Source organism: Ochotona princeps, chromosome 2 (genome assembly GCF_030435755.1).
Source record: "Ochotona princeps isolate mOchPri1 chromosome 2, mOchPri1.hap1, whole genome shotgun sequence".
Lineage (NCBI taxonomy): Eukaryota > Metazoa > Chordata > Mammalia > Lagomorpha > Ochotonidae > Ochotona > Ochotona princeps.
The window spans coordinates 164,893,716-164,920,512 of record NC_080833.1 but is presented as its reverse complement, the minus strand read 5'-3'; the positions used below and the strand labels follow the sequence as shown (position 1 = coordinate 164,920,512).

The window sequence follows — 26,797 nt, the reverse complement described above, 5'->3', positions numbered from 1 at the left end:
TGTCTCTCGTCTCCATAAATCTGTTCTGCCTTTCAAATAAAAAGAAATGAATCTTAAAAAACAAACACACACATAAAAAAGTCCTCCTATAAGTTCTTCCCCCACAAGCCTCTCCTCCTCCCTGCCTCCAGGTCATTCCCTCTGCACACGGGAGGAATCCTGACATTTACATAACTGCATCAAGAAAAAAAAAATTTTGCAAGTTTATTTTGGTGCCAAGAAGATGAAAATCATGCATAGTTTCCTTTTAAATTTTGATTTGTTTATACTGTCTATGTAGTCGAGAGGGATGAGGAGGGCCAAGACATGGAAGCATGGAGGAAGGTAGGTGAAACAGATGTTTCAGGTTTTTTTTTCATCCTGTGTTCACAGAGAGGGAAGGGAAGGGACCACTCTTTGCTGTCAGACTACATCAGCACCCAAGGATGGGGGGACAGTCATTTGATGACATCTTAGATACCCGGATGTGGGCAAGAGTGTTTCAGGGTGTTACTGAAAGAGTTTTGATAGATCAAAGAAGTCATCAGCTTCGTTACACCAGGGATGAGAAAATCTTTCCAAGTCTATTGGCTGACTAACTCCACCCTGATACATCCTCAGGCCCAGAACATATTGCAAGGTTTGGCCAGGAGAATTGTCCAACCTGTTCTGTTTCCCATTCTCTGACAAGGCATTTGACTTCCTCTGCTGGCCTAGATGAGCTGGCTACCATGTCCCCTGCGTACTTCTGGGCATGCTGGCCACTGCACAGGCATCAACAATTGAGGAGGCCCAGTCCTGACACATGTACTCCAAGGTCGAACCATATATATTATGTGATTTTCCCTGTGGTAGGGGTTTCCATCCAGCATCCTAACTGGAAACTCCCCAAAGACGCATTACATGAAGTGACCTCAAACTTGACTCTTGTGTGCAGGGTCAGATTCAGTCTGTCACCTGCACCAGCCAACACACATCTCAGTGAATGCAAGCTGCCTGGTCAGTTCCACTCCCAGACCCATCTCACACAAACTGAGGGAGGGGCGTTGCAGCCTAGCTCAACCTAGCCTACCACAAACCTAGTCCTTATGCATACTAGCAAGCTCCACAACTTAACTGGGGTGACCCCTATAAACCTCACCTGGCCTGCCCCCAGCCCCAGTCTCCCTGTGTGGTGACATGTGCTACAGCCTAGCTCAGTCCATCCCACATCCCATTTGGTTCTCATGCACACCCAACGGTGCTGTGGCTTAGTTCAGTTTGACCAGCCCTCAGATTCGGCCACACATAGGCCTGAGGATGCTGTGCCTGGTTCAGCCCAATACAATATCAGCCCTGGCTCTGATGCTCACCAGTAGGAGATGCAGCCTAGCAGGGGAGTGCCCACAGTTCCCCTATTAAGCCTGGTTCCAGCCCTGGATCCTGTGCTTGCCCTGGTGGTACTGCGGTCCAGCCTAACATGACTTATATCCAGTGCCAGTCGTTGCCAATTGGTGCTACAGCCTAGCCTTGGCAGCCTGGACCCATTCTGGTTCTTGCACAGGTACAGCAGCCTCGCCCACCCTGGCCCACTCCCTACAAAGCCCACATGCTGGAAGATGGGTGCTACAGCCCTGCCTGGATGGCCAGCCCCTACTCTCACCAAAGGAAACAGTGGCGAAACAGGAGAGTCCCCAAAGCTCCCCTACAAGGTCTGCTCCCAGCCCTGGGTCATGTGTGTGCCAGCAGATGCTCCGGCCTAGGCTGAGATAGCCTGCTGCCAGTCTCGCATTTGCCAGCAGGTGATACAGCCTGGTTCAGCTTGGCCTGCCTGTGAGTGCTACATCCAAGCCCAATCTGGCCCATCCCTAGCCCTGGCCATCACATCAACTAGCATGTTGTGGCCCAAACCTGTCCTTGTCTGTATCCGGTTCTGGCTCTTGAATGTGCTAGCATGTGCTGTGGTCTGGCCCAGCCTGGGCTGCCCCCAGGCCCATCCCACATGTGTGCTGATGGATGCTGCAACCCAGCCTGGCCTGGCCTGCCCCTTGTCTTAGCTTCTGCCAGAGGGCACTACAGCCTAGTGCTGCCTGGTGTGGCCCACAACCTGACCTGGTTCTTCAGCATGCCAGCAAGTGCTGCAGAATGGCCCAGCCTGGCCTGTCCCCAGACCTGGCCCACACAAATGCTGATGAATGTTGTAACCTTGTCTGGCTTGGCCTGCTCTCAGCTTCAGCTCTTATGCTCCCTAGTGGGAGCTGTGGCCCTGCAGGGGAGTCTCCCAAGTTTCCCTATCAGACCCATCCCCAGCCCCAGATCTTGATGTGGCCCACCCTCTGCTCCAACACTTGCAGAGTGTGGCCTAGTCTAGCCAGGCATGTCCCCCAGGCCCAGCTTTTGCATGTGCAAGTGATGCTACTTAGCCCAGCCCAGATCTCCCACATGGGTGAGTGATTGGTGCTGAGCTAGACATGCCTTCTAGTCCCTGCCTCCCCCAAACCATCCTGTCTCAGCTCCCTCAACTACTTGCGAGTACAGTGGCCCGGTCCGTGGAAGCCTCCAGAAGTCACTCCTGACCTGTCAGACATGCCCTCAGCAGCCCCACTCCAACATGTCCCCAGACCCTGTCCCTTGGGCAATCTGCAGCACTCCACCCTCTAGCACATAGTGGCAATGGCTCTCCCAGGGGACGGGATGACATGTCCCAGCACAGCATCCCCCTTTCTCACATACCTTTAAAAATTTGTTTTTAAGTGGAACAGGTAACTATGCTAGCACACTAATACAGTTAACACAGATTTGGCATTAACCAGTCTCAGAATGCCTGCCTTGTATTGGCTATTTTACTCCAACAGTGTAACGTATGCTCAGGTACAAGGCAACCTAGGCAGTTGCTATAGCTGGGCATAGTTTTTAAATAATATATGCTTTACACGAATTTTGAAAAGATCCCTTGTATGCATGGTTTTCAAAAAAATAGAAGCAAAATAAACTTACTTTCTAAAAATTTTCACAAACTTTTTGAAGTAAATTTATGCATGTTTCCCACTTAAATGAGAAGCATATTAAACTTCATATTCAGAGATTTTTTTAAAAAAACCTGCTCTCTCGATCTATATAAGTTTCTTTTTGCAATGTTTTTATAGTCTGCCTTTAAGTTTCACTGGAATCTAACTGCTGAAATTACCAGTAAAAATTCAAGTGATATTTGTAGAGTTTTTTTAACAACATATTTGATACTCATCTATTAGAAATTTGACTAACACTTAACGTGCTAGGCTAAGTGGTAAAATAATATGAAGTAGTTACTTTCACCATCAGTTGCTAATGGAAGCAAGCATTGGCCGACTCTGTCCTGCTGCACGTGGCTATGCAACAGCATGACAAGGGACCGGGAGTCGAAGTCAAGGGAGACTTGCACAAGACTGCACAGTCTCTCCCTTCCGACACAACACAGGATGTATGTCAGAATCACACCTGTGGAAGGCAAGAGGTGGTTTTGGCTTATCACCCACTTGTCAAGCAAACTGTGTGACTTACAGGGGTTATGTTGGAGATGAAGGAGCAAAAGCATGGAAGTCGGGGGGAAAGGCATTAAAAAAAGTTCATGGGATTATGGAAATTCAACTTGGCCAGGAGACCCAGTGCTTCTGAAATATTTGCCAACAGATCCTCTAAGTGAAGGACTTTGCATATCCTGCTCATCAAGGAATTTAGGCATTGGCCCTATGTCCCTACTCAATCACTTCAGAGTCTCATTTATTTTAACTTTAAAATACATGTAAAAATTGCATTCTAGCCTTTTTCTTTTTTATTTATTTATTTTTTTAAAGATGTATTTATTTTTATTGGAAAGTCAGATATACACAGAGGAGGAGAGACAGAGAGGAAGATCTTCCGTCCGATGATCCACTCCCCAAGTGAGTGCAACGGCTGGTACTGCACCAATCCTAAGCAGCGGGTCAAACCAACTTTAAAGAGGGAGACGTTCACACACAGGATATCACAAACCAACGCTTCTCAACACCAGGGTGCACACAGACCCCCGCCACCTGCTCGGCCTCCTCCGGAAAGCGTAGATTCCAACAGAGGGCTGGAGGTTCTGCATTTTAACCAGCTGGGAGTAAAGGGCACTGAGGCAGGTCCTAGCACCCACTCCCCACTCCAGTCCCAGTTGCCCGCTCACTCCTTCAGGTAACAAGTCCGTAAGCACACACGCCTTACACCGGTCCAAATTTCTCTCTGTCCCCACAATAGTCTCTTACCTTGTTGTTAATTTTTTAAAGATGTATGTATGTATTTATTTATTTATTTTCAATGCAAAGTCTGATATACAGAGAGGAAGGAGGACAGACAGAGAGGAAGATCTTCCGTCTGATGATTAACTTCCTAAGTGACCGCAATGGCTGGTGCTACGCCTATCCGAAGCCAGGAGCCAGGAGCTTTCTCCACGTCTCCCACGCAGGTTCCAGGGCTTTGGGCCATCCTCGACTGCTTTCCCAGGCCACAGGCAGGAAGCTGGATGGGAAGCGGGGCTGCTGGGATTATAACCGGCACTCATAAGGGATCCCGGTGCATTCAAGGCGAGGACTTTAGCCACTAGGCCACCGTGCCAGGCCCGCTGTTAACGTTGGAATTCCAACAATTTTACCTTGCTGAAAAAACTACAGGCTTACCATTGCTATTAATTCCTTCAATCAAATAGTTTTACTCATCACAGCTACTGAGTTAAGAATTCTAAGAACAGATATTTATTTGTTTATTGAGGGACAGAGAAACACACACACAATATCATTTTAGGGCTCACTTCCCAAAGTGGTGGTGGGGGAACCCCAAATCGGGAGTCTAGAACTCAGCCTAGGCCTTTCACATGCGTGGTGGGAGCCCCATCATTCGGCCCTCAGCTGCTGCCTCAAAGGGTCTGCATTAGCAGGATGCTGGAGACAGGACCCAGAGCCACAACTCCAAATCCGACACTCTGATGTGGGATGCGGACAGCTTAACTGACATTTTAATTGCCGGACTCAGTGCTTCCTCCAGACACCGATTTATGTGAGCAAGTGAAGAAGAATTTTAATAGCAAGGCATTGTCCTAAAGGGCACGCATAGAGATGGGCACAGGGGTATTAGGAAGAGGTGGGTGTTGGGCAGGGGCAAAGCATTGAGAAAGCTGATAAAGCTGGGGTTGGGGCAAAGGCGGAAGGAGGAGCAGGTGAAGCAAGATGGGTGAGTTGCCAACACAAACCCAGGAGCTTTAGAAGGCTTGCCTCAGGCCAGTGTGAGGAAACCTACCGATCCTAATGAACAACAGCAAGTCTATCCCTAACTTTAGAAAACAAACATGACACATGGGTATGCCAAGAAAGACACAGTGTTTTTCTGTTTGCTGGCGTAGCTGTGAAATACAAGAAATCATTTTGTAGATGCGCAAGCTAGTTGACACTGACGAAAGTCTCTTTTCCCCAAAAAAGTAGCCAAGATTCCCAGGCTGGAGACCGAAGGTTTGCTCCAGCAGATGGCATGACAAAATAATAGTGTTCACATGAGTCAGAGGCTGCCCAGCTCTTTTATTCTACTGATGAGGAAAGTGAGACTTAGCTGGACTGCTCGGTGTCAAATGATTCATGAAACAGATTGCATCTGCATACCAGCTCTACACACCAGGTCAAAACTCTGGTTAGTCTTTCCTAAACTGTTCATAAACATTTCTATTTCAGTTAAGTTCTTTCTTTATAAAACCGGCTTTATATATATATATATTTTTTTTATTTATTGTATTTCATTTTATAACATCGTTTCATAGGCTCTGATGTTCCCCCATCCCCTCCCCAAGCCCTCCCCCATGGTGGATTGCTCCACCTTGTTGCAGTATTACAGTTCAAATCCAGTCTTGTTTCTTTCATTGCAAGCATGTGCCGTGCATAGAGTCCAGTATCTTATTGCCCAGCTGAATTCAACAGTTTCTTGGGGAGAAAACAGGCTTGTTTATTTGAGAGGTGAAGTTACAGAGTGAGCACAGAGGAGGAGAGACGGAGATCTTCCGTTGGCTGGTTCACTGCCCACATGGCTGCTGCGGCCATCACATGGCCAGACCAAAGCCGGGAGCCTGGAACTCCGTCTAGGTTTCCCAGCTGGGTGCAGGGCTCCCAGCACTTGGGCCGTCTTCTGCTATGTTCTCAGGTGCGTTAGCACATTAGCAGCGAGCTGGGTGAGCAGTGAAGCAGCCAGGAATGGAACAGGCACTCACATGGGATGGCTTAACTCGTTGCTCCACAGCACTGGAAAGTCCCATTTTAAACCTAAATAGAAAAATTATTTGTGTTTAATTCTTTTACACTTATTGGTTTAAAATTTTTGACTAATTTTTGCAATGTGATTTCTTGACGAGATCTATTTGCGTTTCTAGGAGATTAAAGGTTAAGATGAAATTAAATCCATTGATTTTCTGAATGTATTCTTGGTGTTAACAACAGCCATAATCTTTGAGAAAGCAATGAAATCTGAAAATCCCTATCTTGGTAATATATATATATTTTTTCTGAAATGCTTCTTCCTCCCTTACTGGTGGGGAGGCCGCTGCAAATCTGGACTCTGACAGGAACCGGGCAAGCACAAGACAGATTATCAGACACAAAGCCTAGACATTTACTGATTTTTCTCATGTCTCTACGCACTTGCAGGAGACAGGGAAGACCCGGAGAAGTGGACAAAGCCTTTTTAAAGCAAGAGTGTTTAATTTGTGAATGAGTTGTGGCAGTGAACCCTAAGGAATTCAGTCAGTGGGAGATAATGGGGGTTATGTTTGTTATTTACACAAACTTACTGCAGGATCGCTTCCCGATCACTGATGTTAAGGGTTGTGTTTTCCTGCTTGGTTCAGAAACAGCATCTTTGTCCTGGGAATGTCACGCTGTGCTACAAGGTAAGAAAAGGACAGTTCAGGTGGTACTTCCTGCTAGTGTTACTCCTCTCAAGAGCCTGCAAATTTAAATATTCCAGGGGCAAGGTTGACATAGTTTGGACTGGCATGCCCTTTCTGCTTCCCGTGTGCAGATCCCACGTGTCTCGATCCAAACAGCCAAAGGCAGACATGAACTGGATGAGAAAAACCTGTGAGTTCTGACCTGTGACATTTGCCCAACTGCCAGTTTTACCCACTGTGACACACCTTGAAGCATCCAGAAGGTAAATATTGGACAAAGGAAAGGTATTATGTCAGTGTGTAAATCATAAGGTGGTGATACGGCATGAACAAATTCATGATTGTTCCAGGCTACAGCTTATCCCTATTAAAAAAAAAATACGCATGATGACAGAATTTTACTTTCCAGCATGAATTTAACTAAATTCATTGCATTTTCCAAGATGATTTTGATCTTGTATCTCAGTGCAATGCTAAGTATGTGTGACAAAAATGTGAGGTCTCCAGACCTGGCCATCGCTGAGAAGGGCAAGAAGGCACTGTTTCTCTTGAAGAACTTTCTAGAATCCCTGAAACCATGCTGAGTAGAGAACATTCTGGCATTATAATCACGGTGTCAAGGAAAATTTAGGGAGGTTGTCACTTCATGATTGAGATTCTTTTTTTTTTTTTCCTTTTATTTGGTCACCTGGGAATCAGAGATACATAACACAGAGAGGGAGAGATAGACAGAGCTCCCATCTGCTGGTTCCTTCCCTGGATGCCTGTAAGAGCTGAGGTTGGACTGTGCCAGGTCCAAGCCAGGAGCAGGGGCCCCAGTCCAGGCCTTCCATGTGGGTACCAGGGAACCAGCCGTGCAAACCAGTCACTTCATGTTTTCTAGAGTCTGCATTTGTAGGGAACTGGAATTGGCAGCCTGAGTGAGAATTCTGACCCAGAGCCATGCTACAGGATGCAGGCAGCCCAAACAGCCTCTTAACCAATGCTCCAAATGCCTGCCCCAAACATAATCTTCTTTAAAAATAATTAAGAGAATTAGAGTCTTGCAATTAGGACCTCATGACCTTCTTGTACTTAAAGTTAAGAAATAAGATTGCTCACAGGGCATCTTTTAGGGTCAATTATTGAAGTCAAACTTGCCTGTGTGAATCATGTTTCCCGTGATACCAAATAAAATCATGGAATCAAAGTGCTTACGTAGTACAAACTTGCAATTTGCAAATGACAAAACTAACCCTTACATCCTTACATAGTTAATGTCCTGTCAGCAATAGGTAAGGAGTGGAAAAAATAAAATCTGTGAGGGAACAGTAAGTCAGAAACCAGGGACCATCCCAGTCATTGCATGGCACACACGTTCCATGTTTACTCCATCCCTGTAATTATTTTCATCCTACACAGCGCCAGAAAATTTTATAACCATTCAGCACAATGACCATTGCACTCTTGCCTGAAATGTTGCTTTGACTGCATTAAGACATTTTGAATCGGCTTGCCCCACAGAACTCAGGAGTGCCTCATTGTGTGTGCTTCTGCGCTTGCTGGGACAGTTGAGAAGCTGTGCAAATCACTGACATTGTGGTTCATGAGCGTCTCAACAGAGATGCATGCATCGTTTCCAAGAAATCATGAGTACAGAAGGAGAACATGAGCTCAGTAAATAGTAAACAAGCAAACCAAAGGAAACAAAAAGCAGATCCGAGATTCACTGTGTTTAAAACTTATTCTGTTGAGAGCAAGATCTTCCGTCCGATGATTCACTCCCCAAGTGAGCCGCAACGGGCTGGTGCTGCGCCAATCCGAAGCCAGGAACCAGGAACCTCTTCCAGGTCTCCCACATGGGTGCAGGGTCCCAAAGCTTTGGGCCGTCCTCTCCTGCTTTCCCAGGCCACAAGCAGGGAACTGGATGGGAAGTGGAGCTGCCGGGATTAGAACCGGCGCCCATATGGGATCCCGGCGTGTTCAAGGCGAGGACTTTAGCCGCTAGGCCACGCCGCCGGACCCGGATGGAGTTTTTAACTCCCAGCTTTGGCCTGACTCAGCTCCAGATGTTGCAGGCATTTGGGAAGTGAATCAGCAGAGGGGAGATCTTTCTCTTTTGCTCTTTCTTTCTCTCTCTCTCTTTCTCTGACACTCTGCTTTTAAAATAAGTGTTCCAAAATGATACATTCCATGTTTCTGGTGGCTTTGATCCTGAGGACTCTGCTTTTGCCTCTGGATCTCCCGCACAGGTGACAGGAGCCCCAGGAACTTGTGCCATCCTGCTGCTTTCTTGTGCACTTTAACAGGGAGCCGAATCAGAAGTGGAGCAGCCAGGACTTGAACCGGCAGCTGTAAGGGATGCTGGAGTCACAGGCAGAGGCCTAGTGTGCTATTTCACAGTGCAGCCCCTGCTACTCCCTCTTAGGAGCTTCCCCACCAACCCCTCATTCAATGCCTTTCCCTTCAGAAATATTAGTCTTATAAATTGTGTGAATAAAATAATCATGACTACAATTTTAACAAGTGTAGGCTTATCAATGTGTCTCCCATAAAATTGTACTTTGAGAACAATTGGAAGTGCATTTTACTCAAGGCAAGACTCTACTGAAATTAATGGCAAAGACATTGGCAGCTTTGTGATAAGAGGATTTTATTTTTAAAGATTTATTTATTTATTTTAATCGGAAAGGCAAATTTTCTATTTGCTGATTCATTCCCTAAGTAGCCATATTGGCCAGAGCTAAGCTGGCCCAAAGCTGGGAGCCAGGAACTTCCTCCAGGTCTCATGCAGGTGCAGGGTCCCAAGGCTTTGGGCCATCCTCTGCTGCCCTCCCAGGCCACAAGCAGGGAGTGAGTGGGAAGTGGAGCAGCCAGTACATGAAGCAGTGCCGTATGGAATCCTGGAGCTTGAAGGCGATGATTAGCCAATTGAGCTATTGTGTTAGGCTCAAACAAAGGAATCTCAGGACCTCGGTGTATTAGCAACCCAACGGCACAGACAAGTTTGCCTGGCGTACTTCTACACACACTTGGCCCAGAATTTCAGGGGCAAATGATATCGCCCTTGATCAATCACTCCTTCACTTTGTTATCCTCTGCACGCTGTAGTATCTAGAATCTCATTACACTTTTGTTGAAATGTTATTTTTAAAAATTATTCAATTAGGGGCCCAGCGGCGTGGCCTAGCGGCTAAAGTCCTCACCTTGGAGGCCCCAGGATCCCATATGGGGGCCGGTTCTAATCCCAGCAGCTCCACTTCCCATCCAGCTCCTTGCTTGTGGCCTGGGAAAGCAGGAGAGGACGGCCCAATGCATTGGGACACTGCACCCGTGTAGGAGACCCAGAGGAGGTTCCTGGTTCCCGGCTTCGGATTGGCGCGCACCAGCCCGTTGTGGTTCACTTGGGGAGTAAATCATCGGACGAAAGATCTCCCTCTCTGTCTCTCCTCCTCTCTGTATATCTGACTTTGTAATAAAATGAATAAATCTTTAAAAAAATATATTCAATTAAAATTTAAGGGCAAGGAGGCAGAGAGCTCCTATCCACTGGCTCATATTCCTAAATATACACAACTGTGCCTGGGCCATATTGAAGCCAGGAGCCAGGAACTCAGTATAGATCTCCGACATGGGTGGCAGGAACCCAACCATTTGTGCCATTGCATTGCCATTGCCTTTTAGAATGCACACTAGCTGGCCCGGCGGCGTAGCCTAGCACCTAAAGTCCTCGCCTTGAAAGCCCCGGGATCCCATATGGGCACCGGTTCTAATCCCGGCAACTCCACTTCCCATCCGGTTCCCTGCTTGTGGCCTGGGAAAGCAGTCGAGGACGGCCCAGAGCACTGGGACTCTGCACCTGCGTGGGAGACCTGGAAGAGGTTCCTGGTTCCCGGCTTCAGATCGGCGCAGCACCAGCCCGTTGCGGCTCACTTGGGGAGTGAATCATCGGACGGAAGATCTCCCTCTCTGTCTCTCCTCCTCTCTATATCTGACTTTGTAATAAAAATAAAAATAAATCTAAAAAAAAAAAAAAAGAATGCACACTAGCAGGAGGTTAGAATTGGGAGCTGCAAGCCAGGACTCAGCCTTGGACTCTGACATGAGATGAAGGTGTCCCAAGCAGCCTTTAACCACTAGACAAACACTTAACATTCTTAAAGACAGACATTCCTTGTGGAACAGATCTCTGTATGAGTACTTCAGAAGTGTAGCTACTATTTCCAGTGCTATGGCCGAGTGGATATCATATAGCTGGCAGTTCGTGTCCCGGCTGCTCCACTTCCCATCCAGCTCCCTGCTTGTAGCCTGGGAGGGCAACAGAGGATGGTCCAAAGCCTTGGGACCTTGCATCCACATGGGAGACCCAGAAGAGGCTCCTGGCTACTGGCTTCAGATTATCTCAGGTCTGGTCATTGTGAATCAGTGGATGGAAGTGAATCAGTGGATGGAAGATCTTTCTTTCTGTAAATCTGCTTTTACAATAAAAATAAATAAATGTTAAAAAAAAAAGAAAAGAAATCTCCCTGCAGTTTGGCAGCTGCTGGGGGCAAATGAGCCAGGTCGGGCTCAAAGCTTAGGGGCCTAGCCCCAGCTACTGCTGCCAAGCAGTGGGTGAATCCAGGGGTTGCCTGGGCCCAGGAGTTTTCTGCCTTCATGGTAAATACACTGTGAGGGGATCTCAGAAGCTCAGATTCCTGGTTCTGCCTACTGCCACCATCTTGAGGGGGGCAGGTGAGCTCAACTTTGGGACTTGGATGGAGGGACCTCCCGGCAGTGTGGCAGCTGCTTGAGGTGTGTGAGCTAGATCAGACACAGTGCTTGGGACCCTAGCCCCTGCCACTGCCTGGCAGCAAGCCCTGGGTTCTTGGGGGTGTGGAATTGCTGCTTAGAGACTTCCATGGATAAGGTCATGGTATGTGTACATCAAGAATGAATTCTGAGGCACACCCAATGACAGGGCCACTGCACTTGCAGGTAAGCGAAGGGACTGATGTAGTTTAGAGGGGAGAGAGTGAAAGATCTGTATGGGTTGGGCTGACACACCAGTCCACGTGGGAGGCCTGAGATGGGCTTGTTAGCATAGAACATTGCGGACTACCACATGCCAATTCATGCAAAGGCTAGGACTGGGGGCCTGCCCAGCAGGGCTAGATCCCAGTATCAGACTCAATGTCGGAACAGGGAACGGGTCACATTAGACAGGAACATGTCACTAACCAGCATGCAAAAGAACCAGAAATGGGGTAGATTCTGTGGGGAATATGTGGGCAAACCCTGTGGAAATACAAACCCCACTGGTTAGCTCAAGTGTTGGGGTGTTGATGGGGCGAGCTAGGCATGACCATGGAACATGCACACTCATGGGTACAGGGACCAGCAATAGACTGGGCAAGTCCAGCTGCAGCACCTGCACATGCATCCTAAAACAGGGTGTGGGGCGGGCTGGGCCGCAACATTCGCCAGCTCATATAAGGTCAAGATGGAGGAGGAGGCTATGCCAGGCAAGGGCCTAGCACCCACTGGCATTTGTGAGATATGGGTCTCGGAGTGGGCAGAGTGAGGGAATGTGGGAAACTGACCTAGTGGGTCATGACTCCTGCTGGTGAGCATGTGGTCCAGGCAAAGGGGCCGAGCAAGTTGGGCAAGGTAGCTCCAACTGATGGCTAATGTGTGGGTTGGTTTTGGAAGGGGTGGACTGGACAGGGCTGAGCAAACTCTAGCTCACCATCAAGTGCAGAAACCAGGCTGGAGCACAGGTCATGCTGGGCTAGGCTGTCACACCTACTAGTTTGCATGAGTCAGGGATGGGAGCAGACTGAGCAGGTATGCAGTATGCTGGGTCAGGCCAGGATACAGCATCCAAAGGCAAAGGCCAAGACAGGAGAGGGACTCTGCCATGCTGGGTCAGAGCAACCACTGGCACACGCAAGACCTGTGGCTGGGAACAGGCCTGGTTGGTGTGAAAAGGGAATGCCTGGCTGGGTTGTAGGTCCCACTGGTGAGTGTGATGGCCAGAGTGGAAGCTGCTGTCTAGTCTGGACATGGCTGTGGTGTCCCTCAGGATCACATATGGGCACTGGTTCTAATCCCAGCAGCTCCACTTTCCATCCAGCTCCCTGCTTGTGGCCTGGGAAAGCAGTCGAGGACGGCCCAAAGCTTTGGGACCCTGCACCCGTGTGGGAGACCTGCAGGAGGTTCCTGGCTCCTGGCTCCAGATCGGCTCAGCACTGGCTGTTGAGGTCACTTGGGGAGTGAATCATCAGACAGAGGATCTTCCTCTCTATTTCTCCTCCTCTCTATATATATCTGACTTTGCAATAAAAATAAATAAATCTTTAAATAACTAAATAAAGTGACTAGGGCAACAGGGTACCAGTGTGTACTTGACCTCTTTCAAGAGCTCCCTGTATGTAGCAGCACTGAATCAGTGTTTAATTAAGCAAGATATGATGAAAATGTTAGGAGGGCATCAAGGCTTTGCATGACAAGTTTTTTAAAGATTTATTTTATTTCATTTGGAAGACAGAGTTAGAAGGAAGAGGAGGAAGGGAGAGAGAGAGAAATGTTTCATCCACTGATCTACTCTCACAAATGGCCACAATGATCAGAGCTGAGCCGATCTAAAACCAGGAACCAGAAGCTTCTTCTAGGTCTTCCACATGAATGCAGGGTCCCAAGGGCTTGGGCGATACTCCTCTGCTTTCCCAGACCATATACAGGCAGCTGGATGGGAAGTGGAGCAGGGACGCGAAGTGGTGTCCATATGGGATGCTGGTGCTGCAGGTAGAGGCTTAGCTTGCTATGCCATAGCACCATTCTCTTGACAAGGTTTTATAAGAACACATAAGCAGGTATTCTACTTTTCTGAACTCTGAGTTTGGAGTTTTCTCATGCTCTTTTTTCCCCATGTAGCACAGACACTCACTGCCTACAGTCTAGGATTCTTGGAACATGCAGGGTAACCAGTACCCACAACTTCCTGCTGCTGTGATGAGCTGGCATGCCATTGGCAGACAGTAGCTAGCCTACACAGAATGCCTGTTCTCTGCTGTGATCTCCAGCCCCTGGCAGCACACCCAGTCCCATAGCCTATCCTAGCCTCAAGTGTGTCTGCCTTAGAGACCACAGCTCACCCTGGACCCTGTTACCAGGAAGTACTCAAAGATTTGCCAGTATGTAGACTCACAGCTCAGGCCAAGCTTTCACTTCTCTTTAGCAGCCTGACATGTTACTCTTTGCCTTTTCTTAATGCCACTTTCAAATACAGCTCCAAACTGGAGAATACACTAGTTTCCTCACCAAGTGAGGCCTTCTTTATCCTTAGAGATCTGACCATCTCCTCTAAGATTCTGGGTGCCATGAAGAGGAAGATGGAAGTCCTCAGCTGGACCATCCTCCCTAACCTTTCCATAGCTCCTGCTTGGGGTCTCAGACCATGGGCCAGGGCTGCCTGGTAAGGAGGCCGGGCAGGAGAATATTGCAGGGATGTGGCCATGCTGTTGCTTCTCTGTGGGTATTCCTTGCCTGCCTTCTCTTCCTGCTAGATTTTGTTGCTGATTCTAGCCTTGGAATCCCCCCATCTTAGAACTCACCCTTGTCTCCCGAAAGTTTCTAAACACCTATGAGCTTTTTAAAAATTTTTATTTTTGGTGATGTTTACATAGTTTCGAAGGATACAATCCCATGTGAACCACCAATTAGGGTGGGAAGGTTGGGGATTAGCAGAAATTTGATTACACCATTGCTTCCACATTTTCTTGTCCTCTCTGTATCTGGTGGCACGGGGGAAGAAGGGGAGAAGCATCTTCATATAGTCAAGATGATCATACCTAACATTTAGGGTGTGTCAAATTACGCCTAACACTAGGATGTTTCAATTAAGGACAGACTGTATCTAGGATGTTAGTTCATATTGTGTGAGGAGTTAGACTGGGTAGTAGGCAGCTAGGGCATTCTGGGTCCGCAAGTCATTTTCTTCTCGAAGATAAAATGGCATTCCCCGCTCCCCGCCACCCCCCATGTCTTAGATTCACCAGAGCACAATTCTTCCAAGAGACAAGGGCGACATTAGCATGCCAGTCCCCACCTGAAGCATCAGCCACTGTCTCTGGCCATCGTGTGGGAGGGCCTCAGACTGGTCTCCTTATCATTGAAAGGGACCAAGGAAGTAGCATGTCTGACACCTTTCTGGCCTTTTGTCTCAAAGCCAGGTACCGCGGGTCCAGGAATTTCCCTTTGTCTTTGGAGAAACCCCTTTGAAGTAAAGCTTTAAAAGATCCCAACACCCCCTATGTAAGGGTCTTTTCCACTTTTCCTCCAGCCACTACGGCAGAGGTCGAGGGTCTTTCTTTTCCTCCTCTTGCCACTATGCCAGGAGGTAGAGGTATTTTCTGTCTCAGAACTCCCTCCCACCACTAGGATGGGAGCCTCCTTTCTCAACTTTTCAAATAAATCTTGCTTTTTAGTTTCAAAAATCTAAACTGTGTCTGCAGGAAAATTCTTTCCTGCGAGACAAGAATTGAGGTTGCTGCCGTATTTGGGGTTAAAAACCCTACAACCATATCAGCTGTCTCAGTTTGTACAAGTGTACCCTTTGATGTTTGTCAGATTGCTTCCCCATCATTAGTGATGCATGACCATACCTGACCATACCCACCTTTTTCAGGAAATAAAAGCACGGACATGTCTGAACAGTTCCTCTGACTGTAAAAGGCTTTGCTGATTGCTCCAGATCAAACTTTCAGGGTGTAGTACATATTACCAATTGGCTGCTAAGATCCTAGGGTGGCCACTGGTACAGGCAAAGGGCAGGACTGAGGACAGACCATGCAGGGATGTGGCACCCACCAGCGAGAGCTGAGACTGTGGGTGGGCCAGGCCAGGATGGGCTGAAACACACACCAGCAACATAAGATTTGGGTCTGGGAAGCTGCCTGGTAGGGGAACTTCCTTGACTTGTTTGCTGAGCCCCTGGTTTTACTGGTGAGTGTGAAAACTGGGATTGGGGGCAGGTTGGTCTGCAGGTAGGCTAGGCTGAGCTAGGCTAGCACCTACTGGTGAAAGCTGGAATATGGATGCAGTCCAGTCGGGCTAGCCCACACTACCTGCCAGTGAATGTCAGGATGAGGCACCAGCCGTGTCATCCTTCAGCACTTGGAAGAACTAGGGCTGGGAGTGGGCCTGGTAGAGAAACTTGGAGAACTCCCCTGCTAAGCCACAGCTCTTGTTGCTAAGTACAAGAGCCAGGGCTGGGACAAGCCAGGCAAGGCGGAGCTGCAGCACCTGTTGACATATGTGCGACCCAGGTCTTGGGCTGGACCAGGTGGTTTCTGGACAGTACACACCAGCACAAGTGAGAGCCAGAATGGGGTACAGAACAGGTTGGATTGGACTGAAACACCCACCAGTTCACATGAGAGCTGTGGGTGGACCAAGCTGGGCTAGTTTGTAGCACTCACTGGTAAGAGCTGGGTCTGGGGACAGGCCAGGCTGAACCGGGCTATAGCACCTGTTGGTGAATGCTGAGTCTAAGGGTGGGTCATTTCAGTGGGGTCTCAGCACCTACTGGCATGTGTAAGACCTGTGATTGGGAGTAGGCCTGGTAGGGGAACTTCAGGGACTGCCTTGCTTAGCCACTGTTTCCACTGGTAAGCATGAAAACTGGGACTGGAGGCAAGCTCGTTTGGGAGCAAGCTAGGATGGGCTAGCCTGTTGCACCTACCGGTGCACAGAAAAAACAGAATGAGTGTGGATCAGCTGGGCTAAACCACAGTACTGGCTGTGAGTGCCAGCACTGGATGTGAGTGGTGTCTAATAGGACTGCAGCACTCCCTGGCAGGTGCAAGATCTAGGACTGGGTACAGGCATGGTAGGGGAACTGTGGGAGAGGAATAAGGAGAAACAGAGGGACTGGGAGAACTCTGCTGGGCTGCAGCTCCTGCTAGTGAGCATGACAGCAAGGCGGGGCTGACCAGGTTGGTCAAGGCAGTAGCACCTATCGGCGTGTATGTGTGCCGAAGTCCAGCTCCAGCCGAGTTTGGAACTCGAAAAGGGTGCGTGGATTAGGCGTGAAGAGGAAAGAAATGAAGCACTACAATGTCAGCATCATAATGGACAAATGCAAGAAAGCTGTCCCCTTTATTTATACAAAAACCCTCATGAGCTCTGGCACAGGCATGGTCAAGTGGGCCAATAGAAGTTCCTACTACAATTCTTACTCTACAACTCAATCTTGAAACAGTTAAGGGACGAAATATATCACAAAGAAAAGGAGAACCTAAAGATCAAGGAAAGAATGAAACCTAAACACAAATCCCTTGATTAGCCAAGACAGCATGAACACTAAAAGGTCCTTTTAGCGACATTAACCTCCAAGCTCACATTGATCGTAAAAAAAATAACTCTGCAGCAGCAAACAATGTCTGAATGGATTGGAATTCTTCCACAGTGTCCATGCAAAGGAAGGTGGAGCTGCATTCAGGTGGTTGTAGAGACATCCGCTGCACGGACCCCAGCAAATGTGGACCAGGTCTGGGGTGGGTCAGGCTGAGCTAAGCTGCAGAAGCCGTGGGTGTGCACAAGAGCCAGGCGGGATGTGGAATGGACTGGGTTAGACTGCAGCATGTGCCGTCACACACAAAAACTGGGGCTAGGGATGCGCCTGGTGGGGATTAGTGGGGGCTTGTCCAGGCATAGCTTTTTTAAGTTTTCCATTCTTCATGAAGGTTTTTGGCATCCCTCATGTGTATAGTTTTCAAAAAATCTTTTTGCACCAAGAACAAAACACCATTTCAGTTTCAGCGTTGTTAAACCCCTGGTTAAGCCATTGTGACACTCACATCTCATGTTGGAGATGTGTGAGTCCCAGGTGCTCTAATTTCTAACCAGTTTCCTAGTGATGCACTTGGGCAGGCAGCAGAAAACAACCCCAGTCTTTGGGGCCCTGCACCCGTGTGGGAGATGCAGCTGCAGTTCCTGGCTCCTGGCTCCGGCCTGGCCCAACCCTGGCTGTTGCAGCCATTTGAGGAGTAAGCCATAGGATGGAAGTTATCTTTTCCTCTCTTGCTACTGCTCCATCTTTTAAATTTATCTTAAAAATATTTAATTTTATTTTCTATAGGGAAAAAGGGTACTGCCTGATGGTGATTTTTTTCAGACAGAGAAATTTTATCTGTGAAGGAACCAAATGAGCAGGGATAGAGGAGGAAAGAGGAAAACACCTTGCAAGAGAAGGCCAGGAGGTGGGGTGCCTCTTGAAAAGAGAGAGGGAGAGACACCGAAGGTTTGAGGACGGGTCTTGGGATTTTAAGTGTTCCCTACCCCTCCCTGTTGGGTGGGAGCCTACAGGCAAAAGGTTCCCCGTCGATGGTCTCTCTTTTTTTTTTTTTTTGAAAGATTTATTATTTTATTACAGCCAGATATACAGAGAGGAGGAGAGACAGAGAGGAGGATCTTCCGTCCTATGATTCACTTCCGATGATTCACTCCCCAAGTGAGCCGCAACGGGCCGGTGCGCGCCGATCCAAAGCCAGGAACCTGGAACTTCTTCCGGGTCTCCCACGCGGGTGAAGTGTCCCAATGCATTGGGCCGTCCTCAACTGCTTTCCCAGGCCACAAGCAGGGAGCTGGATGGGAAGTGGAGCTGCCGGGATTAGAACCGGCGCCCATATGGGATCCCGGGACTTTCAAGGCGAGGACTTTTAGCTGCTAGGCCACGCCGCTGGGCCCCCGTCGATGGTCTCTTAACCAGTTAGGAAATAGGTGGGCAATGTTGTGCCATCCACTTGAAAGTGTGGCCAAGACTTCAGCCGGCTTGGATGATCTCAGACCTCTCTCTTGGAATCCCACATCCTATTTCTGTAGGAATAAAGGTTTCTATCTACTTCCTGCTGAAATGGGGCATTGTTCAGGTGAAAGAGTCCTAGAAGTGTGGGATCCACAGAGCGATGGTCTTGGTCATCCAAGTTGCGGTGACAGAAGTTGGTTGTCATACAAGGGTGCATGTTCGGGGCCATCTGGAGTCTGAAAACTCCTTATGAAGTCTTCTCTTGGTTGAGTCTGGCCACAAGGCTCCAGCCTAAGTCTTCTTCATGCCACACGTTGGGCGCCAGGGAAAATACGTTACCAGGAAAGCTTGGTGGGTTCTTCCCTCAGTTTAATATAGAAATGAAAAGCTGGAACCTCTTGCAGACAGAAGTTTATTTGCAAAGGGACCAGGTGAGAGGGGCAAGAAGAGGGGCGGAGAAAGCACCTCCTGACAGCCGGGAGATGGGGTGCCTCTTGGGGGGAGGGAGGGAGAGGCACCACTGATGATGAGCTTTCAAAGATTTTATTTAATTATTTATTTACTTCAAAGGCAGAATTGCACACACAGATACACACAGAACTTTCCATCTGCTGGTTCATTCTCCCAATGGCTGCAACAGCCAGAGCTGGGTTGGTCCAAAGCCAGGAGCCAGGAATCTCCTCTGGATCTCCTGTGTGGGTGTAGGGTCACAAGCGATTGGCCATTCTTCACTGTTTTTTCAGGTGCATCAGCATGGAGCTGGATGGGAAGTAAAGTATCTTGGACAAGAACTAGTGCCCGTGTGGAATGCCAACACTATTGGTAGTGACTTACGTGCTATGCTACACCAGTGGGCCCTCATGTGATTTTTTTACAACACCCATTGGGAATAAGGTCTTGGTGCAAAATGTCTAAATGTTCGTGTTTTATTGAAATTTCAAAATGTAAGGATTCTCCTTTCTCTGGAGTCTGCTCTCTCTTTTTTTTTTTCTTCCACCAAAGAGGTTTGTTGATTCTTGATACTCTTAAAGTCTGTCTTTCTTTCTTTCTTTCTTTCTTTCTTTCTTTCTTTCTTTCTTTCTTTCTTTCTTTCTTTCTTTCTTTCTTTCTTTTTCTTCCTAAGTCTTAAGGTCCAAAATCGCAGTAAGTGCCACAAAATGACTGAGTCTCAAAAGCACCTCCCCAAATGAAACAAGGGAGACACACACAGCTCTCCACTGCACAATTTTGTGTACATGATCCTCTGGGAGGAGTGAAGCCCTGGGAACAGAAAGCAGGTGGTACTGGGGCACAGGTCGGGGAGGGCTGGTTACAAGGCACAGGGAAGTTCAGAGGGAAATGGTCTTTGTTGTTTAAGTAGTTTCAGAACTTGAAACTTCCAAACCTGTACTCAAATAGTTTCATAAAGCCTGTTTTGCATTATACAATCACAGATTTAATTTCTAATGGGAAAATATTTTCCCCAACACACTCATGCACCTGCAAACACCGCACTATAATTACAAAAGCATTTTCTACCAAGAAATCATCAGTCTCGTTAAGGATACTGCCCTTGGACTGCTGCCCTACATCCGGTTGTATGCTTCTATGTCTACCTTGTTTATAAGACTTCAGGAATTCATCCTAAAATTTTATTTCTTTCTTCCCTGGGGTGGGAGGTAGGAAGGTGATTTCCAGATAATATCTGCAGGATCTGGAAAGTGCAATTTCCTGCACAGGCTGAACAACCTTTCCCACAGGCTGTTGCAACACGACACATTGGGCATGTCTCTGACGGCTTGCCCAGGGTTGGGGTAATCAGTGCTTTATCATCCACCAACGCTTGTTGCAGTCCATCCTTCACAAGTGTTGATTTCTTTATAAACCCACAGTCTGAGTTAGGAACTTCAGAAACTACCTTGTACTACCTGAAACTCCAGGCAATGACGATTACATCAATATCACTCTCCTATCTGGGTAGTGTTTCCCTTGTGTGTTCTGCCAGATGCTGTGCACCTACTTCCTCGGGAGCTCAGTTCACTCCGGTTCATGCTTCTCTGCGCAAGACTTTTAATCACCTCCACCCACCATGTACTCTAGCCTGTCAGCAGCATTGCAGGGACTCTCTAAAACATATTAGGGGTGGCATTTGGCATAGCAGTGAAGACGCCACTTGGCACCCACGTTGTGCCACAGCGAGCTCAGCTATTGCCTGCTGATGCCTGGGCATGGCAAGTTGGAGTGCCAGTTCAAACAGTTCCTGCTACCCATATGGGAGACTGGATGGAGCTCTGGGCTTTAGCCTGAACCAGTTTCTGCTTACGTAGCCATTTGGAGTGTTGATCAGTGCACAGAAGGTCTCTCTCCTGTCTGCCTATCTCTTTCTCTCACCATCTCTTCGATCTGTCTTCTTGTCCGTCTCTATCATTCTGCCTTTCAAACAAAAGGATAAAATAATATTTTGCAAATTTTAAAAAGGCAGGCTGGTGCTATGACTCAACTGGCTAACTGCAAGTGCCAATATCCCATATGCACATTGGTGCATGTCCCAGCTGCCCCACTTCCCATCCAGCTCCCTGCTTGTGGCCTGGGAAAGCAGTGGAGGATGATCCAAAGTCTTGGGACCCTGCTTTCATGTGGCAGACCTGGCTCCTGGCTCTGGTTTAGCTCAGCTCCAGCCTTTGCGGCTATTTTGGGGATAAGGCAGCAGATGGAAGATCTTTCTGTCTCTTCTTGTGATACCACATCTTACAGCACAATGGGTTCAAGACCCACCTCTGCTTCTGGTTCCACCTAGGAAGGCAGCAGGCAATGACTCAAGGTTGAGTCCTGTTACCCTTGTGGTAGACTAAGCTCCCATCTTCAGCCTGGCCAAGCTCAGGCAATTACAGGTAGTTTGGGAGAGAACCGCTGAACGGGAGATTTCTATCTGTCTGTCCCTATTCATTTCATTCTTTCTGCTTTCCTAGATAAATGAATACTTAGAAATTTTGTTTTTAATTTAATTTTAAAATATTGTATGTCTCCTACAAGACCATTGTTGTAGGCTAAAATCCTGCCTTTGGCCCCAACCAACCAGAATAAAAGTCAAAATGGAGTCACCCAGGCTAAAACTCTGCCACCAGGTCAAGCTCAGGAGACAGTGATGACAACCAGGTTGCAAAACAGAACCGACTCAACGGACATGGCATGAAGCAGCACCCTCTGCCTTAGTCCCTACCCATGAGCGGGGCCCTGAAGTAATCCATTGTGAAGCCAACAGGTATTTTTCTATTGTTCTATTTCCCTGTCCTGACTTACAAGCAGAAGCAAGCTTGAAGCGACCGATCTGCCTGCTTTGGCTTCTCTCTGCTCTTCCAGGTGAAGATGGCTCTGTCCATCAGAGCCCTTACCTGTTTTTCTTTCTTATCTTTTTTTAAAAAAGATTTATTTATCTTTATTACAAAGTGAGATACACAGAGAGGAGGAGAGACAGAGAGAAGGAGAGACAGAGAGGAAGATCTTCTGTCCACTGATTCACTCTCCAAGTGGCCACAACAGAGCTGAGCTGATCTGAAGCCAGGAGCTTCCTCCAGATCTCCCACGCGGGTGCAGGGTCCCAAGGCTTTGGGCCATCCTCAGCTGCTTTCCCGGGCCACGGCAGGGAGCTTATCCTCCCCTGTACCTCCATTCCCTCTTGTCTGACTCTCTGCCTGATTTCCCCCATATCAGAACCACCAGATGGAAGAGATCTGGGGACAGAAATTCTTGTTCACGGAGCAGCAGCTCAGGAAACCAGACACGACTTGAACTGTTACTTGAATAAGAAATACATTTTTATTATGCTAAACAGCTGATACTAGGGTTATTTATTACAGCAGATAGCTTTACCTTTGCCAAGCATTGACATACGTGGATTTGATTCTTGTGTTTGTCCATACCGACTCCCGTTCCTTCTTTAAGGTCAGTAGGTGCCACCTGTTCACGACAGAGGCCTCGCATTGGGCGCCTTCAGCCCTTGATCTGTGGAGGAAGGAAAGTGGAGGCCCTGGGTGTTGAAGACCCCCCGGGGGCACGTCATGGATGGTGACTGATTGCTCAGTGTGTGAGAGCCCAGCTTCTTTGCCTTGAGAAGGTACCAGATATGACTCTTGCCCCAGAGCTCCACTGTGGGATCCGCTGAGTTGCACTCCAGCCTTCTGCTTTTCCCTTTGTCCCCCCACTCACTAATCACTCGCTTGCACCGGAATCCTCACCCCAGGTCTACTTGCAGAGAGCCTGACTTCACACAGCATCCAAGTTTCCTTCATCAAATCTCCAGTCAAGAGTCCTTGCTCTAAGGGAAGGGAGTTGGAGTCTGAGCACTGATGTGTAGTGCAGCTAAAGTGAAGTACAGCTTCGCTTTCTCCTCTTACAAGAGAAAGGCTACATGGAGTGAGGCTTGCTTCAAGCTGTAATCACACAGCATGGGGTTTTCAAAGCCAGAAAAATCCTACTTCTCTTGACCCCAAATGTTAAGGAGCAAGATAGAAAAAGCCTTGTGACCAAGACTCAGTAACACTTCGAAGTAAACAAAATGGCACAGGCCTGTAGCAATTAGATTGCACATATTCCTGCCAAGCTGAATGTACCTACTATCTAGGTGAAAGAGTGAGTTATGGGTGGAAAGAGGCAAAAAGCCTTGAGAACTAAGAGATAGTTTCCAAATTCAACAAGTAGGAATACGAGGGCTGGCATATGGCGCAGCAGGTAAAGCCACTGCTTGCGACAGTGCTGTCATCCCAAATTGAAATGCCTGCTTGACTCCTGGCTACTTCACTTAAATATTTAAATATTTAGTTTTTGCTTGTTTGAAAGGCAAAGTTGTAGAGAAAGAGCGAGAGAGAGAGATTCTACCCACTGGTTCACTCCCCAAATGGTCACAGCGGGAGCTGTGCAAGCCCAAAGCCAGGAGCTACAGCTTCAGATTCTCCCACGTGTGTAGAGGGACCCAAGTACTTAGGCCATCCTTGGCTGCTTTCCCAGGCACGTTAGCAAGGAGAAGATCAGAACTGGAATAGCCGGGTCTCAAATTGGCAGCCATATTGGATGCTGGTTTTGCAGGTGATGGCTTAATTTGTTGTGTCCCAACATCGATGCATATTTCAGTTCTGATTCAGCTTCCTGCCATTGCACTTGAGAGGCAACAGATAGTGGCCCAACGTGCTTGAACCGCTGCTTCCTATACGGGAGACTCAGATGAAGTTCCAGGCTCCTGGTTCTGGTCTGGCTAAGACTGGGTTGTTGGCCGCACTTTGAGAAGTGAAACAGCAGATGGAAAATTAATCTCTCTCTCTTTCTCTCCCCTGTCACTGTTGCTATACCTTTCAAATACATGTATTTTTTTTTAAGTGAAGGAATTCAGGACACTCTATACCTTTGACGTAGACCTTGCCAGACCCTGGTCTCTCTCCCTTAGGTTATAATCCTCTGTCTTTACCTTGATGATTGCAAGTCACCTCTTTCCAAAAGATTAGTTCACTAAACCAAGGGAGTAGCACAGAGATCCAGCCAACCCCAGAAAACCTCAAGTCACAAGATTCAGAATGCAATCATTGCCTCTATTATGAGATGCTCCAGGGCCTTAACAAACACAATAAGCCATCGACCCAACAGATCCTGGGCAGATTCAACAGCATTTTGCTATCACAGCATCTTTTCAGAACACGCTGGTTCCCAATAGCTAACCAATCCAAGAGAGAGCGCACGTACCATGAACCAATCAGAAACCCTCTCACGAATTCATCCAGCATCGCTCAACCCCAGATTTGCTGTGTTTCAGCCCTCGAGGAATTTAAGGCTAGAGCGATAGCTGCCCACTGTTTGTTCTACATGTTGCAAAATGGACTCCTACTCTCTTCCGTCATCCTAGTGTCTGCGACTGACTTGGTGCCCGTCAGGTCAGCAGCCCCAGGCTTGTGGGATGTCCCTGAGCTGTAGGCCTACCTCCACCCTTGTATGGAGGGGAGAGGAGAAGGGCAATTCACAAATCATGAGGTCATGAGGTGCCAAATCCAGCCTTACTGGGGGAGACTGCACAGAGCATGGCTTTTGAGCTGGTGCCACAGCCAAAAGGGAGTTGCTGGCATTTCCTTTGGTGAGGAAAAAAGAATGTTCTAGGTGTGGTAAAAGGTGGAATGGATGTTTGATGTGATGAGCAGAGGAGCAGACTGTGTGACACAACTTCCTTCTTCCTGGGTCCACAACTAAGAGTAAGTTTCCTATACCACACTTGAGGATTGGTGTGGCCATGTGTCTGAGTAACGCAGGTCCTTCAGTAACTTCTGGCCCTGAACCACAGAAACCTCCCTGGAGTGCCTCTTCATGTGTCTCCTGCTTTGAGATTCCTAGAAGGGACAATGATCCCAAAACAATGTGGGAAACCATACAATGAGGATGGCAGAACCAGTAGGTGGGATTTGAGTTGCTGCATCGTCACTTGGAGGAGAGCGCCCCAAGAGAGGCCCCTAACTACAGACACACACTTTCATATTAGAACACTGAGATCTGGAGGATTCATAAAACACGGTTCTCAACATATAACCAAAGATCAGCAGTGTTAGGATCACCTGGCAACTTGTTAGACATGCAAGTTTTCAAGATGCTGTGCTATTCTCTATGTTGCCAAGACCCTGGAGCTCCTAAAATGCTAACTTACCTCAGGGCCAATCCAGAGAGGATAAGAAGGGAGACAAATCATCTGAGCTCTGGGGGAGGGGGACATTACCTTGCTGAAAACCTAATGGTCACTGCACTGACCCACGCCAGATCAAACAGCTTCAGCTCGATATTTGACGACCTCTCAAGAAAATGAATGAGCTCACCAGTATTAGCAAGGCTGACACTGGCCCAGCTCCACCAGCGCTATGGGATTCGGCTGCGGATAGGCGAATGAGCCAGAGTGAGCAGCATTCACAAACTGCAAGGTGCACACAGATAACACTGATTCAGAGGACCATTCTGGTGACATTACCAAGGTGAACAGGTGGCACCTACTCACATTGACGAAGGAAGAAGAGTCAGTGTGGACGGAAATAAGGATCAAATCCACGTTCTATTGCTTTCCGAGAAGGATTCGACGGTCACCAGGGTGAAGGTGGAGGACAAACCTGCTGTCACAGTGATGTCGGTGGCTGTAAGGAGCAGATGGAAAAGTTGCAAGGAGTAGTTGAAATCCCACTATTTCATCCAGGAAGGCTTGTCAACCCTGGCATTGAGCCTCCCATGACATGCTGCTCCGTGGTTCACTGGACAGAGGCAAGATACTCTGTTCCTCAAGGAGGTGGCTCATCAGACTGGTGCTTGCTTCTTTTGAGTTAAACACAACATTGGAGAGGGGCCTTAAAGGGCGCGTGAGCACTTTGAAAAGATCAGAACACAAAGAAGCCTGCCTTTTCTTCTTTGATGAGATTGATGCCATTGGAGGGGTTTGGTTGGATGATGGCGCTGGAGGCAACAAGGAAATGCGGAGAACAGTGCTGGGACTGATCAGTTGGCTGGGTGGCTCTGATCCTCCGGACAATGTTAAAGTGCTGATGGCCACTGACAGACCGGATACTCTGGACCCAGCACGGATGGGTCCGGGAGGACTAAATGGCAAGATTGAATTTAGCTTAGCAGATCTAGTATGTCGGGCTCACATCTTTGGTTCAGGCTGGTTCGATGAGTCTTGAGAGATGCTGGATTTGAGTTGCTGCCATGGCTCTGCCCAGACAGCACTGGTGTGGAGATGAGAAGTGCCTGCGCAGAAACTGCTGTGTTTGCCATCAGAGTGCAGCAAAATTCGCTCCCTGGAAGGATTTCTCGGAAGCTGTGAGGTCATTAAATCTTCTGCTAAATTCAGTGCTACTCCCTGGTACATGACACATGAGTGAGCTGCAAAGACTTGCAAGTGAAAACACTTTGAATTGGGATTCTAACCTTATGTTGACTTACATAAAAAATGCAACAAAAAAAAAGGCCATCACAAAAAATGGCTTCAAATTTGTATAAAAAGAATCATAACAAGCAAAATTCCAATCCCAATTTCAAATCTATTGAATAAGAAACTAAGGTGGGAGGTGGGGGTCCAACAAACTCATTGAGTGGTCTTAATCCCCGTGAAATCTGTATATCTCTTATATATATATTTTAAGATTTTTTTAAATTGGAAT

At 47.8% G+C, this 26,797-nt stretch overlaps 1 pseudogene; it reads left to right on the top strand.

Annotated features, from left to right (window-relative positions):
• Positions 1 to 314: 314 nt before the first annotated feature.
• LOC101527771 (26S proteasome regulatory subunit 7-like) lies at positions 315 to 26,518 on the top strand (annotated as a pseudogene).
• The last annotated feature ends 279 nt before the right edge of the window (positions 26,519 to 26,797 follow it).